Raw genomic sequence first — 13991 nt, 5'->3', positions numbered from 1 at the left:
AGTTTCTGAAAACTTCACAAGCACCAAAAATCCTAGAATATGTCTTTTAAGAGGTTCATGAAAGGATAGACAGGGCCCTGAAAAGCACTCTTAAATACAGGTTTCTCATAACTTTAGAATCACATCATTTGAACTGGGTAAGAATTTCTGGAACTTTAATGAAAAGACTGCCTGGGTTATAAAACTGCTAACCCAAGTAGAACAAAAATTAATTGAATACAAAAGAAATACTTTTCCAGGTTTGCATGCGAAATCAGACAATACTGAAATTGTTTAGATATAAAACTTGAATGAACTACATGGTCTAAGTCAAATTACCTAAGATAACCCATGAGTTATCAGCACTATGCATCTCAATTGGAAAAACAACTGGTATTCAAGAGGATATAAGTCTAAAGTTAACTAAGCATAGAGCCCTGGAGAACCAGGCTAGCCACCTTGTTCTTCTTGAATACTTCAAACATATGTTATTAAAAGTTCTGCATTCCATGTCTCATTATGGAAAAGATAAAATCCAAATTAAACATATTGGTGTGGTAACTTATAAATTGCTAAAATAGTTTATAATCAATTTTTAGTTTGTCAAATCAATATAAAAGCTCCAGGCATATTTGGCTACCTGATGGGCCATTTAAACATTTATAAAGAGATTTCATGAAATTATCATTTTCAATGCCTGTTTTCTGATTGTATAAAAGCTTTCCTCGGTGTATTTTCTTCAGGTAAAAAAGCTCTGAGAACAGTCAACCCCTTCACAATCTAGAACCTGAAGATTGGATCTCCTGTGAACATCAGAGAAAGACTGCCCTTGCCATCCACACTGCAACAAAACTTTGGGACCCTGAACCTTGCGACATAATCTCACAACTGAGAAGGCTCTCTCCACACTCTTGGAACTGTACACCCATTGGAACTCTTTTTTTTTTTTTTTTTTTTTTTGAGACGGAGTTCCCTCTGTCGCCCAGGCTGGAGTGCAGTGGCCAGATCTCAGCTCACTGCAAGCTCCACCCCCCGGGTTTATGCCATTCGCCTGCCTCAGCCTCCCGAGTAGCTGGGACTACAGGTGCCTGCCACCTCGCCCGGCTAGTTTTTTGTATTTTTTTTAGTAGAGACGGGGTTTCACAGTGTTCGCCAGGATGGTCTCGATCTCCTGACCTCGTGATCCGCCCGTCTCGGCCTCCCAAAGTGCTGGGATTACAGGCTTGAGCCACCGCGCCCGGCCGGAACTCTTAAGGTAAAGCTAATCAGGGAAGTTTCTCCCCAGAAGAAGATGGCATCCCTGATGTGAACAGCTTTTCCCAAGATGTTAGATCAAGACTTCTCTACCGTCATTAAACTCTTATCTTTAAATATTTTTCCTTGCTTATGCCTCTATAAACAACAGACGTGAGGGGGGGGGGTCTGTTATTTACACTTATTGGATATACTTTTATTTGGGAAGGATTTTGCCAGCTTTATACGTTGATAACTTTATTCTTTGATAGATAAAATAAGAAGGCTCAAAATAGGTGAGAAACTTTAATGTTACATACGTTGCCTTGCAATCAATCAGAAACAGAAGATTAGTTCACTCCTTTTAACCCACATTATGGATCAAATTGAACATTACCAGGAAGCATTCATTCTTCTATAAGGGCATCATTTGTTAGGACAATTTTCTATGATTTGGAGTAAAACGGGCAATGGTTATAACTGTATCCCTCATGATAGGCTCTACAGCAGATTCTACTGTAAAGGCTATGGTTACACAACAGACTCTACATTCTCTTGTGAAAGCTATGCTAAATAATTGAATTGTTCTAGATTACTTACTGGCTAAATAGTAGTATCTGTGCAGCTACAAGCACTTATGGCCTATGGAGAAAACACTGGGCATTATAGAGATTCAGTTCTAGGGAATTAATGAAAGGACTGCTTAGTTAAGTGAGTAAACTCTTTACCTAACTCATTCTTTGATCTATTTGAATTTATGTGGTTTGGTTTATGGGGATTCTGGATTAGCAGCATACTCCATACTCTTGATATTATTATCTGAATAATCATAATAATAGTCTGCTGGTGCACTGTATTCTCTCAAATATTTTAAATGTTTGCATGTAGCCATGTCTAGAAAGTAAAATAATCTCTCAACTGAAATAACAAGAGCTGAAAGAAATGTGAGATTATGTGAACACTGTAACCTATGAATGATATGCTGAGACGGGAAATCCAAAATAATGGTAACTGAGAGAGGCGCTAAGGCCCTAAGTTTTGTCATACTGTCACTAAAGTGAGGACTTTACTAAAAATAGGGATTTTTTTAAAACAAAATTTTGGGAGGTCATTGTTTTGGACTGACCTCATGCACTATGTACCAACAGACTAAACAAACAAGCAAAAAATTAGAATCACTTTTGCTAAATGTAATATAATCAAATTAAGATTTTAAGGAAACACATAGGTCCTATAACTGACCAGGTTTTGTTTTGCCCCTGTAAAAAGAACATTCAAGCATAAGGAGGTACCTCTACTCAGTCTTCATTCATGCTTTTGCAAAACTGACTGTTTTATTGTTTCCCAGGGGTTTCAATACCAATAGTAATAGTGACATCAATGACAAAAGTTTTGGTCAATCTCTCAAAATCGAGAAGATGACCAAAGCGGGGAATTGATTTAAAACATCTTAAATATGGCCTGAGAAGGACTCCATACTTTGTGGGCTATCATCTGTATCCTAATTTAATAGGTACACAAGATTGAAAACCTAGCTTAGGAGTATGTGCTTGTAACGATATCTGAGTCTTGGCTAATCCCAGCAACCATACAGTAACCACTCATACACTGCTGAGTATTCAAACTGTATTCAAACAGTTTGAAACAAGGCAAACACCAACTTGTAACCAACAATCCAGCTATTTCTGTACCTCACTTCCAATTTCTGTACATCACCTCCCTTTTTTTGTTTATAAATTTGTTGACTACGAGGCCTCCCTGGAGTCTCCCTGAATCTACTGTGATTCTGAGAGCTGCTTGATTTACAAATCGTTCATTGCTCAAGTAAACTCCTTTAAATTTAATTTGGCTGAAGTTTTTCTTTTAACAGACTGCAGCAAAATTTCTAAATTATTGAAAATAAAACCATCTTGGTTTGAGGAAATCCTAGACAACGTCTGGATCTAAAAATTGTTGAAAACGTAAACTGTTGTTTTGACAAATAGAAAAGACTACCTTTTTAGATAAAACCTGAATTGTTTTGCAAGGATTAGGGACTGCCATTTAGAGTGGCATTTAAACCATTCTTGATTACTGCAGTCAAGCCAGTTAACATAATCATTATCTCATATAGTCATTTTCTTCTGTAAGGTAAAAGAATGTAAAACCTATTCTTTTTTGCAAATTGTCAATATACAGTAGTATTTACTATAGTCCTCAAGCTGTATTTTATCTGTATAGACTTATGCTACATAACTGCAGCTTTATACCCTATGATGTGCATCTCCCCATTTTCTCTCTACTGTAATAACAACAATCCTACTGTCTAGTAGATTGTTTTAAAATTCTACATGGAGAAATCAAGTAGATCAAGTAGTATTTTTTTTTCTGTGTCTAGTTTATTTAACTTAGCATAATGTCCTCCAGGTTCATCTCTGTTGCCACAAATGGCAGGATCTACCTTTAAAAATTTGACAATTTCAACTGTATGTATAACACAATACCTTTATCCAGTCATAATTCCACAGACACTAAGGGTGTTTTCATATTGGCTATTGTGAATAATGCTGTAATGAACATGGGAGCACGGATATTTCTATGAGGTGTGATTTGTTTCCTTTAGATTCATACCCAAAAGAGTGATTGGTAGGTAGCTAGATAGGTAGCTAGATAGATAGATAGACCGACAGACTTATTTTTGGACTCTGTTGCATTCTATTAATTTATGTGCTTATATCTCTAGGAAAAAAAAAAAAAAACAGTTCTGATAACAAGAGTTTTTTTTTTTTTTTTCCCCTCAAACAGCTTTATTGAGACACAACTTATAATATAAAATTCACTTGTTGTAAGTGTCCAAGTCAGTGGATTTTAGTATATTCACAAAGTTGCATGACCATCGCTATAGTCTAATTTTAGAACATTTTCATACAGTAACCACTCATACACTGCTGAAAATAAACTCTGTGACTATTTTATCATCATTAAGAATATTTACCTCCAGCCTGACAACAAGTAGTTTACTTTGTTTTTGTATATATTTGTTTGTTTTGAACCTTTCATAAAAATTGAATCATGTAAATAATATAAATAAGAATAAAAAAAAGCCTTTATTGAATGAGAAGCAATTTTTTAATTTGTTTTACTGGTTACATATATTTGTTTGTTTTGAACCTTTCATAAAAATTGAATCATGTAATAATATAAATAAGAATAAAAAATAAGCCTTTATTGAATGAGAAGCAATTTTTAAATTTGTTATCCTGGTTACATAATAAATATCACTCATATTTAAAAAAGTAGAAAAAGCCCAGCTTCCAAGATGGCCAAATAGGGAGAGCTCTGGTCTACAGCTCCCAGCGAGATTGACACAGAAGATCTGTGCAGGGTGATTTCTGCATTTCCAGCTGAGGTACCTGATTCATCTCAGTGGGACTGGTTGGACAGTGGGTACAGCCCATGGAGGGCAAGCCAAAGAAGGGCGGGGCATCACCTCACCCAGGAAGTGCAAGGGGTTGGGGGATTTCTCTTTTCTAGTCAAGGAAGCTGTGAGTGACTGTACCTAGAGAAGCGGTACACTCCTGTCCAAATACTGTGCTTTTCCCATGGTCTTTGCAACCAGCAAACCAGGAGATTTCCTCCTGTGCCTGGCTTGGCAGGTCTCATGCCCAAGGATCCCTGCTCAGTGCTAGTGCAGCAGTCTGAGATTGAACTGGAACACTGAAGTTTGGTGAGGAGAGGGGCATTCACCATTGCTGAGGACTGAGTAGGCTGTTCTATGCTGACAGCGCAAACAAAGCAGCAGGGAACCTCGAACTGGGCAGAGCCGACTGCAGCTCAGCAAGGTTTACTGCCTCTCTAGATTCCAACTCTGGGGGTAGGGCATATCTGAACAAAAAGCAGCAGACAGCTTCTGCAGACTTAAATGTCCCTGCCTGACAGCTCTGAAGAGAGCAGTGGTTCTCTCAGCATGGCATTCGAGCTCCAATAAGGAACAAACTGTCTCTTCAAGTGGATCCCTGACGCCCTTGTAGCCTGACTGGGAGACACCTCCCAGTAGTGGCCAACAGACACCTCATATAGGTGGTTGCCCCTCTGGGACGAAGCTTCCAGAGGAAGGATTAGACAGCAATATTTGCTGTTCTGCAGTGTCTGCTGGTGATACCCAGGCAAACAGGATCTGGAGTGGACCTCCAACAAACTCCAACAGACCTGCAGCTAAGGGAAAGGTCTGTTAGAAGGAAAACTAACAAACAGAAAGGAATAACAGCAACATCAACAAAAAGGACATCAACACCAAAACCCCATCCATAGGTCACCAACATCAAAGACCAAAGGTAGATAAAACCACAAAGATGGGGAGAAACCAGAGCAGAAAGGCTGAAAATTTCAAAAACCAGAATGCCTCTTCTCCTCCAAAGGGACGTAACTACTCACCAGGAGGGGAATAAAACTGGATGGAGAACGAGTTTGATGAGTTGACAGAAGTAGGCTTCAGAAGGTCGGTAATAATAAACTTCTCCAAGCTAAAGGAGCATGTTCTAACCTATTGCAAGGAAGCTAAAACCTTGAAAAAAATGTTAGACAAATGGTTAAATAGAATAATCAGTGTAGAGAAGAGCTTAAATGACCTGATGGAGCTGGAAACCACAGTAGGAGAACTTAGTGAAACATATACAAGCTTCAATAGCCAATTCAATCAAGCAGAAGAAAGGATATCAGTGATTGAAGATCAAATTAATGAAATAAAGTGAGAAGACAAGATTAGAGAAAAAAAGAGTGAAAAGAAAGGAACAAAGCCTCTAAAAATATGGGACTACGTGAAAAGACCAAATCTACGATTGATAGGTGCACCTGAAAGTGATGAGAAGAATAGAACCAAGTTAGAAAACACTCTTCAGGATGTTATCCAGGAGAACTTCCCCAACCTAGCAAGGCAGGCCAACATTCAAATTCAGGAAATACAGAGAACACCACAATGATAGTCCTTGAGAAGAGCAACCCCAAGACAAATAATTGTCAGATTCACCAAGGTTGAAATGAAGGAAAAAATACTAAGGGCAGCCAGAAAAGTCGGGTTACCCACAAGGAGAAGCTCATCAGACTAAGAGCGGATCTCTTGGCGGAAACTCTACAAGCCAGAAGAGAGTGGGGGCCAATATTCAGCATTCTTAAAGAAGAGAATTTTCAACCTGGAATTTCATACCCAGCCAAACTAAGCTTCATAACTGAAGGATAAATAAAATCCTTTACAGACAAACAAGTGGTGAGAGATTTTGTCATCACGAGACCTGCCTTACAAGAGCTCCTGAAGGCAGCACTAAATATGGAAAGGAACAACCGGTACCAGCCACTGCAAAACATGCCAAATTGTAAAGACCATCGATGCTATGAAGAAACTGCATCAATTAAGGGACAAAATAACCAGTTAGCTTCATAATGACAGGATCAAATTCATATGTAACAATATTAACCTTAAATGTATATGTGCTAAATGCCCCAAATAAAAGACACAGAGGGGCAAATTGGATTAAAGAGTCAGGAACTATCAGTGTGCTGTATTCAGGAGGACCACCTCACATGCAAAGACACCAGAGGGTCAAAATAAAAGAATGGAGGAAGATCTACCAAAATAAATGGAAGGCAAAAAAAAAAAAAAAAAAAAAAAAAAAAAAAGCAGGGGTGGCAATCCTGGTCTGACATAACAGACTTTAAATCAACAAAGATCAAAAGAGTCATAGAAGGCCATTACATAATGGTAAAGGGATCAATTCAACAGGAAGAGCTAACTATCTTAAATATATATGCACCCAATACAGGAGCACCCAGATTCATAAAGCAAGTTATTAGAGACCTACAAAGAGACTTCGACTCCCACACAATAATAATGGGAGACTTTAACACCCCACTGTCAATATTAGACAGATCAACGTGACAGAAAATTAACAAGGATATCCGGCACTTGAACTCAGCTCTGGACCAAGAGGACCTAATAGATATCTACAGAACTCTCCTTCCCAAATCAACAGAATATACATTGTTTTCAGCACCACATTACACTTATTCTAAAATTGACCACATAATTGGAAGTAAAACAGTCCTCAGCAAATGTAAAAGAACAGAAATGACAACAAACTGACTCTCAGACCACATTGCAATCAAATTAGTATGCAGGATTAAGAAATTCAAACATTTCATAGAAATTGAATCATGCAAATAATATAAATAAGAATAAAATAAATAAACCATTCTTGAATGAGAGACATTTTTTAAATTTGTTTGATTCACTCAAACCACACAACTACATGGAGACTGAACAACCTGCTACTGAATGATGACTGGGTAAATAACAAAAATGAAGGCAGAAATAAAAATATTCTTTGAAACAAATGAGAATAAAGACACAATGTACCAGAATCTCTGGGACACATTTAAAGCAGTGTGTAGAGGAAAACTATAGTACTAAATGCACACAAGAGAAAGCAGGAGATATCTAAAATTGACACCCTAATATCACAATTAAAATAACTAGAGAAGCAAGAGCAAACAAATTCAAAAGCTAGCAGAAAACTAGAAATAACTAAGATCAGAGCAGAACTGAAGGAGATAGAAACACACACACACACAAAACCCTTCAAAAAAATCAATGCATCCAGGAGCTGTTTTTTGGAAAAGATCAACAAAATAGACTGCTAACCAGACTAATAAAGAAGAAAAGAGAGAATAATCAAATAGATACAATAAAAAATGATACAAGGGATATCACCACTGATCCCACAGAAATACAAAATACCATCAAAGAATGCTATAAACACCTCTACCAAAATAAATTAGAAAATCTAGAAGAAATGGATAAATTCCTGGACACATACACCCTCCCAAGACTAAACCAGGAATTAGTTGAATCTCTGAATAGACCAATAAGAGGTTTTGAAATTGAGACAATAATTAATAGTCTACCAACCAAAAAAAGCCCAGGACCAAACAGATTCACAGTTAAAGTCTAGCAGAGGTACAAAGAGGAGCTGGTACCATTCCTTCTGAAACTATCCTCATCAATAAAAGAGAGAGAATCCTCCCTAACTCATTTTATGAGACCAGCACCATCCTGATACCAAAGCCTGGCAGAGACACAACAACAAAAAAGAGAATTTTAGGCCAGTATCCCTGATGAACATTGATGCAAAAATCCTCAATAAAATACTGGCAAATCTAACCCAGCAGCACAACAAAAAGCTTATCCACCACGATCAAGTCGGCCTCATCACTGGGATGCAAGGCTGGTTCAACATATGCAAATCAATAAATGTAATCCATTATATAAACAGAACCATAGACAAAAACCACATGACTATCTCAATAGATGCAGAAAAGGCATTTGACAAAATTCAACAGCCTTTCAAGCTAAAAACTCCCAATAAACTAGGTATCAAAGGAACATATCTCAAAATAATAACAGCTATTTATGACAAACCCACAACCAGTATCATACTGAATGGGAAAAAACTGGAAGCATTCACTTTGAAAACCTGCACAATATAAGGATTCCCTTTCTCACCACTCCTATTTAACATAGCATTGGAAGTTCTGGCCAGGACAATCAGGCAAGAGAAAGCAATAAAGGGTATTCAAATAGGAAAAAAGGAAGTCAAATTTTCTCTGTTTGTAGATAACATGATTGTATATTTAGAAAAACTTATTGTCTCATCCCCAAATCTCCTTAAGCTGATAAGCAATTTCAGCAAAGTCTCAGGATACAAAATCAATGTGCAAAAATCACAGGCATTCCTATACACCAATAACAGACAAACAGAGAGGCAAATCATGAGTAAACTCCAATTCACAATTGCTACTAAGAGAATAAAATACCAAGGAATACAAGTTACAAGGGATGTGAAGGACCTCTTCAAGGAAAACCACAAACCACTGCTCAAGGAAATAATAGAGGGCACAAACAAATAGTAAAGCATTTCATGCTCATGGATAGGAAGAATCAATATCATGAAAATGCCCTTACTGCTCAAATTAATTTATAGATTCAATGCTATCCCCATCAAGCTATGACTGACTTTCTTCACAGAATTGTAAAAAACTACTTTAAAGTTCATATGGAACAAAAAGAACCCTCATAGCCAAGACAATCCTGGGTAAGAAGAACGAAGCTGGAGGCATCACGCTACCTGTCTTCCAACTATACTACAAGGCTATAGTAACCAAAACAGCATCGTACTGGTACAAAAACAGATATAAAGACCAATGGAACAGCACGGCGGCCTCAGAAATAACACCACACATCTACCACCATCTGATCTTTCACAAACCTGGCACACACAAGCAATGGAGAAAAGATTTTCTATTTAATAAATGGTGTTGGGAAAACTGGCTAGCCATATGCAGAAAAGTGAAACTGAACCAGTTCCTTACAACTTATACAAAAATCAACTCAAGATGAATCAAAGACTTAAACATAAGACCTAGGACCATAAAAATCCTAGAAGAAAACCTGGACAATACCATTCAGGACATAGGCATGGGCAAAGATCTCATGAGTAAAACACCAAAAGCAATTGCAGCAAAAGCCAAAATTGACAAATGGGATCTAATTGAACTAAAGAGCTTCTGCACAGCAAAATAAACTGTCATCGGAATGAACAGGCAACCTATAAAATGGGAGAATTTTTGCCCCCATCTGACAAAGTTCTAATATCCAGAATCTACAAAGAACTTAACAAATTTACAAGGAAAAAAAAAAAAAACCCATCAAAAAAATGGGCAAAGCATATGAGAAGACACTTCTCAAAAGAAGACATTTATGCAGCCAACAGACCTAAGAAAAAAGTGCTCATCATCACTGGTCATTAGAGAAATGCAAATCAAAACCAAAATGAGACACCATCTCATGCCAGATAGAATGATGATCATTAAAAATTCAGAAAACAACAGATGCTGGAGAGATTGTGGAAAAATAGGAACACTTTTACACTGTTGGTGGGAATGTAAATTAGTTCCACCATTGTGGAAGACAGTGTGGCGATTCCTTAAGGATCTAGAACTAGAAATACCATTTGACCCAGCAATCCCATTACTGGGCATATACCCAAAGGATTAAAAATCATTCTACTATAAAGACACATGCACACATATGTTTATTGTGGCACTATTCACAATAGCAAAGACTTGGAACCAACCCAAATGCCCATCAGTGACAGACTGGATTAAGAAAACGTGGCACATGTACACCATGGAATACTATGCAGCCATAAAAAGGATGAGTTCCTGTCCTTTGCAGGGACATGGATGAAGCTGGAAACAATCATTCTCAGCAAACTGTCACAAGATCAGAAAACCAAACACCACATGTTCTCACTGAGAAGTGGGATTCGAACAATGAGAATACATGGACACAGGGAGGGGAACATCACACACCATGACCTGTGGGGGCTGGGGGGCTAGGGGAGGGATAACACTAGAAGAAATACCTAATGTAGGTGATGGGTTGATGGGTGCAGTAATGCACCATGGCACAAGTATACCTATGTAAGAAAACTGCCCGTTCTACACGTGTAACTCAGAACTTAAAGTATAATAATACAAAAATGTATAAACATAGTGTCATCTCAAAGACTGCTTCAATTATTACTGATGTGAAGATTACATTTCATTTACTAATATTGATAAATCATTTTCTACTTAAAAGTTCCATTTGCAATTTTGAAATTAGTTATGAACTGAAACTATTCTGGAGTTTCATAATTAAAAACCAGGAGTGAAAGCAATAATAATTACTTTTCTGTTCTTGCTTAAGAAAGAAAAGTATTGGCAGTTGGTCGTGAGAAGCATATGGAATATTAATTGGAAACTTTGATTTTAAAATAAATATTTCTAATTTATTGGTATCATTCTGTTTTTACATCTCGTTCTTTATTTATATTTACTGTCAGTCTGATGGTTGCCCTGTGGTTATTGGTCTTAATTTTGCCTCAACTGGCAACCAAATGAAACAGGGATCCTCACAATGTTGCATGATGGACAGAATTTTTGTTCAAAGTTTTGTTTGTTTTTTCTAAAACTCTGCTTTTTACAGAGCTCTGTCTGTTAGCCCCAGTAAATATATATCAGAAATTTCTAATTTTAAAAAGATAGTGCTATTTGGAAGGCATCATGGCTTATGGGGAAAATCAGTAACCTAGAATTTATAGACCTTAGTATGGTCTGCCTACATTATCCTTCTTATGTGTGGTTTGGGTATGTCTTTTAAAATCTCGGTCTCAATTTTCTAATCTATAAAATGTTGACTTAAAACTTTACTAGTCTACCAATCCTCTGGGGAGCTGTGAGGCTAAAATGACAATTGATGTGAAATATATTCTAAATCACAAAATACTGAAACATGTAAATATTAAGGAAACCTTACCATTGTTATTATTCTTTATATCAATTTAGAACTTTTGAGATTGGCATTTGTGAAAACATCTAGTAAAGAACGTGTCATACAGTAAGTCTTAAAAAAGCGTTAGCTAACTCTGAATCTGAACAAGCTGGTGTTTTTGCATTTTATTTTCTGTTTTTCAAATAGAAGCTGGATAAGCTCATGTTTGAATGTGATTTTGGAAGTGTGAAGTTGAATCCACTCAAATAAACTTAGAGAAAATTCAGGCAAATCTAAAATCCTCTGATGTTGAAGTTATTTTGGAGTGCCCAGGGACAAGCTGTTAGGTACTTACGAGGTATGCCTTAAAGTCGCTTTGCCTCAAAAGTTTAGCTATTGCCTGGTAAGCTACTAAATTAAGTAATTTCTAATTTTCAGATATTAATTTATTCAAAAATATGACAACTATTTCTTGAATATCAACATTTCCGGTGCTGCAGTCAGCATTGAATTGATAGTGATAAAAAAAAATGTAGTACCTTGGTCAAGTAATTTCATACAGTGAGGACAAACACGCATGAAAATTTGTACATTGTATCGCAATTCTGTGCTTTAAAGCAGTAATTTTCCAACTTTAACTTGATTTAGAATCCCCTGGAGGACTTGTTAATGCAAATAGTTTCGAATTTAGCAGGTCTGAAGTGGTGTTTGACAATTTGAATTACTAACAAGTTCCCAGGTGATCCTGATGATGCTGATACAAAGATCACATGTTGAAAACTATTTCTCTAAAAGTGATGTACCTAAGTTAGAAAATAAAAATGACTTTCTCAACTGAAGGAGCTGTCATCAATTCCTGTAGCATGAGTGGGATTAAAAGCAGGTTGTGTGGAGATAAGGAATCCAATCACAGAAAATACTTACACCAAAGCCTGGGAGAAAACCTTAATCAACAAATATGTCAGAATGGCTAAAACGTAGAGCATGAGGGAAGAGGTTTTAATGGCATGAGACAAAGCTAGAAAGTTAGTAAGCATCAGATTATTGATGATCAAGTATAATTTGTCATGAGGTTTTAATTTTATTTGGAGACCAATACATCATAAGCAGATAAATGTCATGTTCAAATTTTCATTTGAGAAAGATTACACTAGCAAAAGGCTTTGAAGTGAATTGAAAGGTGCTATGTTGATGAGAAGCAAGCATTGAGAAGGCAAGGTGGTAGAAGACAGTAGTTCAATCTAAAAATGGCATTGGAGACAGAGAATATGACACTCATTTGAAAGACTGTAAAGAGTTTTGGTTTCCTCTTTAGGGGATTGGGAAAAAAAAAGAACTCAGTGTTGCCCTCTTCTGTTTTAGTGCTAAATGGAGATTTCCAGTAAGCATTGGGTATAAATACATAAAGTTTAGAAGATATGGCCGGGCGCGGTGGCTCAAGCCTGTAATCCAGCACTTTGGGAGGCCGAGACGGACGGATCACGAGGTCAGGAGATCGAGACCATCCTGGCGAACACTGTGAAACCCCGTCTCTACTAAAAAAATTACAAAAAACTAGCCGGGCGAGGTGGCGGGCGTCTGTAGTCCCAGCTACTCAGGAGGCTGAGGCAGGAGAATGGCGTGAACCCGGGAGGCGGAGCTTGCAGTGAGCTGAGATCCGGCCACTGCACTCCAGCCCCGGCGACAGAGCAAGACTCCGTCTCAAAAAAAAAAAAAAAAAAAAAAAAAGATAGGTCTTAGTTGTAAATCTATATGGGAAATCAACATATGGCTAATGATATTATAGAAACAACAAAAGTGAAGAAAATTACCCCTGGAAAGTGTAGAGAAGAGGCTCAAAATCTTGATTCCACATTATATACACCTGGGGAGATTTTATAACGTATGGATGCCTTAGCTCCATCCAAGATATTCCGACTTAACAGATTCTGAGTGAGGCTCCTGACAACAGTATTTGTACAAAACTCTTGATGATAATGTGAAGTCAAAGTTGAAAACTTAGTGCGGGAAAGGAAGAAAAAGGAATGAAGTAGGGGAGGGAAGAGAAAGGAAGGGAAGGGAAAAAGAAAGAGAAAAGAAGACAACAAGATTGATCTAAAACTGAAAGGACCATGGGATCTAGACTGAACTTGACCAAAGAAGCACAGGAGAGATATGATCAGACAAGGCAGAGTTCAGAGAGAGAAAAATATTTCAATTTGCTACACTGATGGCTTTGAAAATGTAGGAAGCTGCCATGAGCTAAATAATGCAGGTAGATTGCAGAAACTGAAAAAAAGCAAAGAAACAGAAGATATGCTGGAGCAACCAGCTGGAACACAGCTCTGTTAACAATGTAACTTTAGAAAATTAATACACTGGCTAAGAAATTAAGTAAAGAGGCCGAGCGTGGTGGCTCATACCTATAATCCCAGCACTTGGGAGGTCGATGCGG

The sequence above is a fragment of the Trachypithecus francoisi genome, unplaced genomic scaffold (genome assembly GCF_009764315.1).
Source record: "Trachypithecus francoisi isolate TF-2019V2 unplaced genomic scaffold, Tfra_2.0 Lachesis_group6, whole genome shotgun sequence".
NCBI classification, from domain to species: Eukaryota; Metazoa; Chordata; class Mammalia; order Primates; family Cercopithecidae; genus Trachypithecus; species Trachypithecus francoisi.
The sequence above is the reverse complement of the archived record's forward strand: the minus strand, read 5'-3'. Positions refer to the sequence as shown.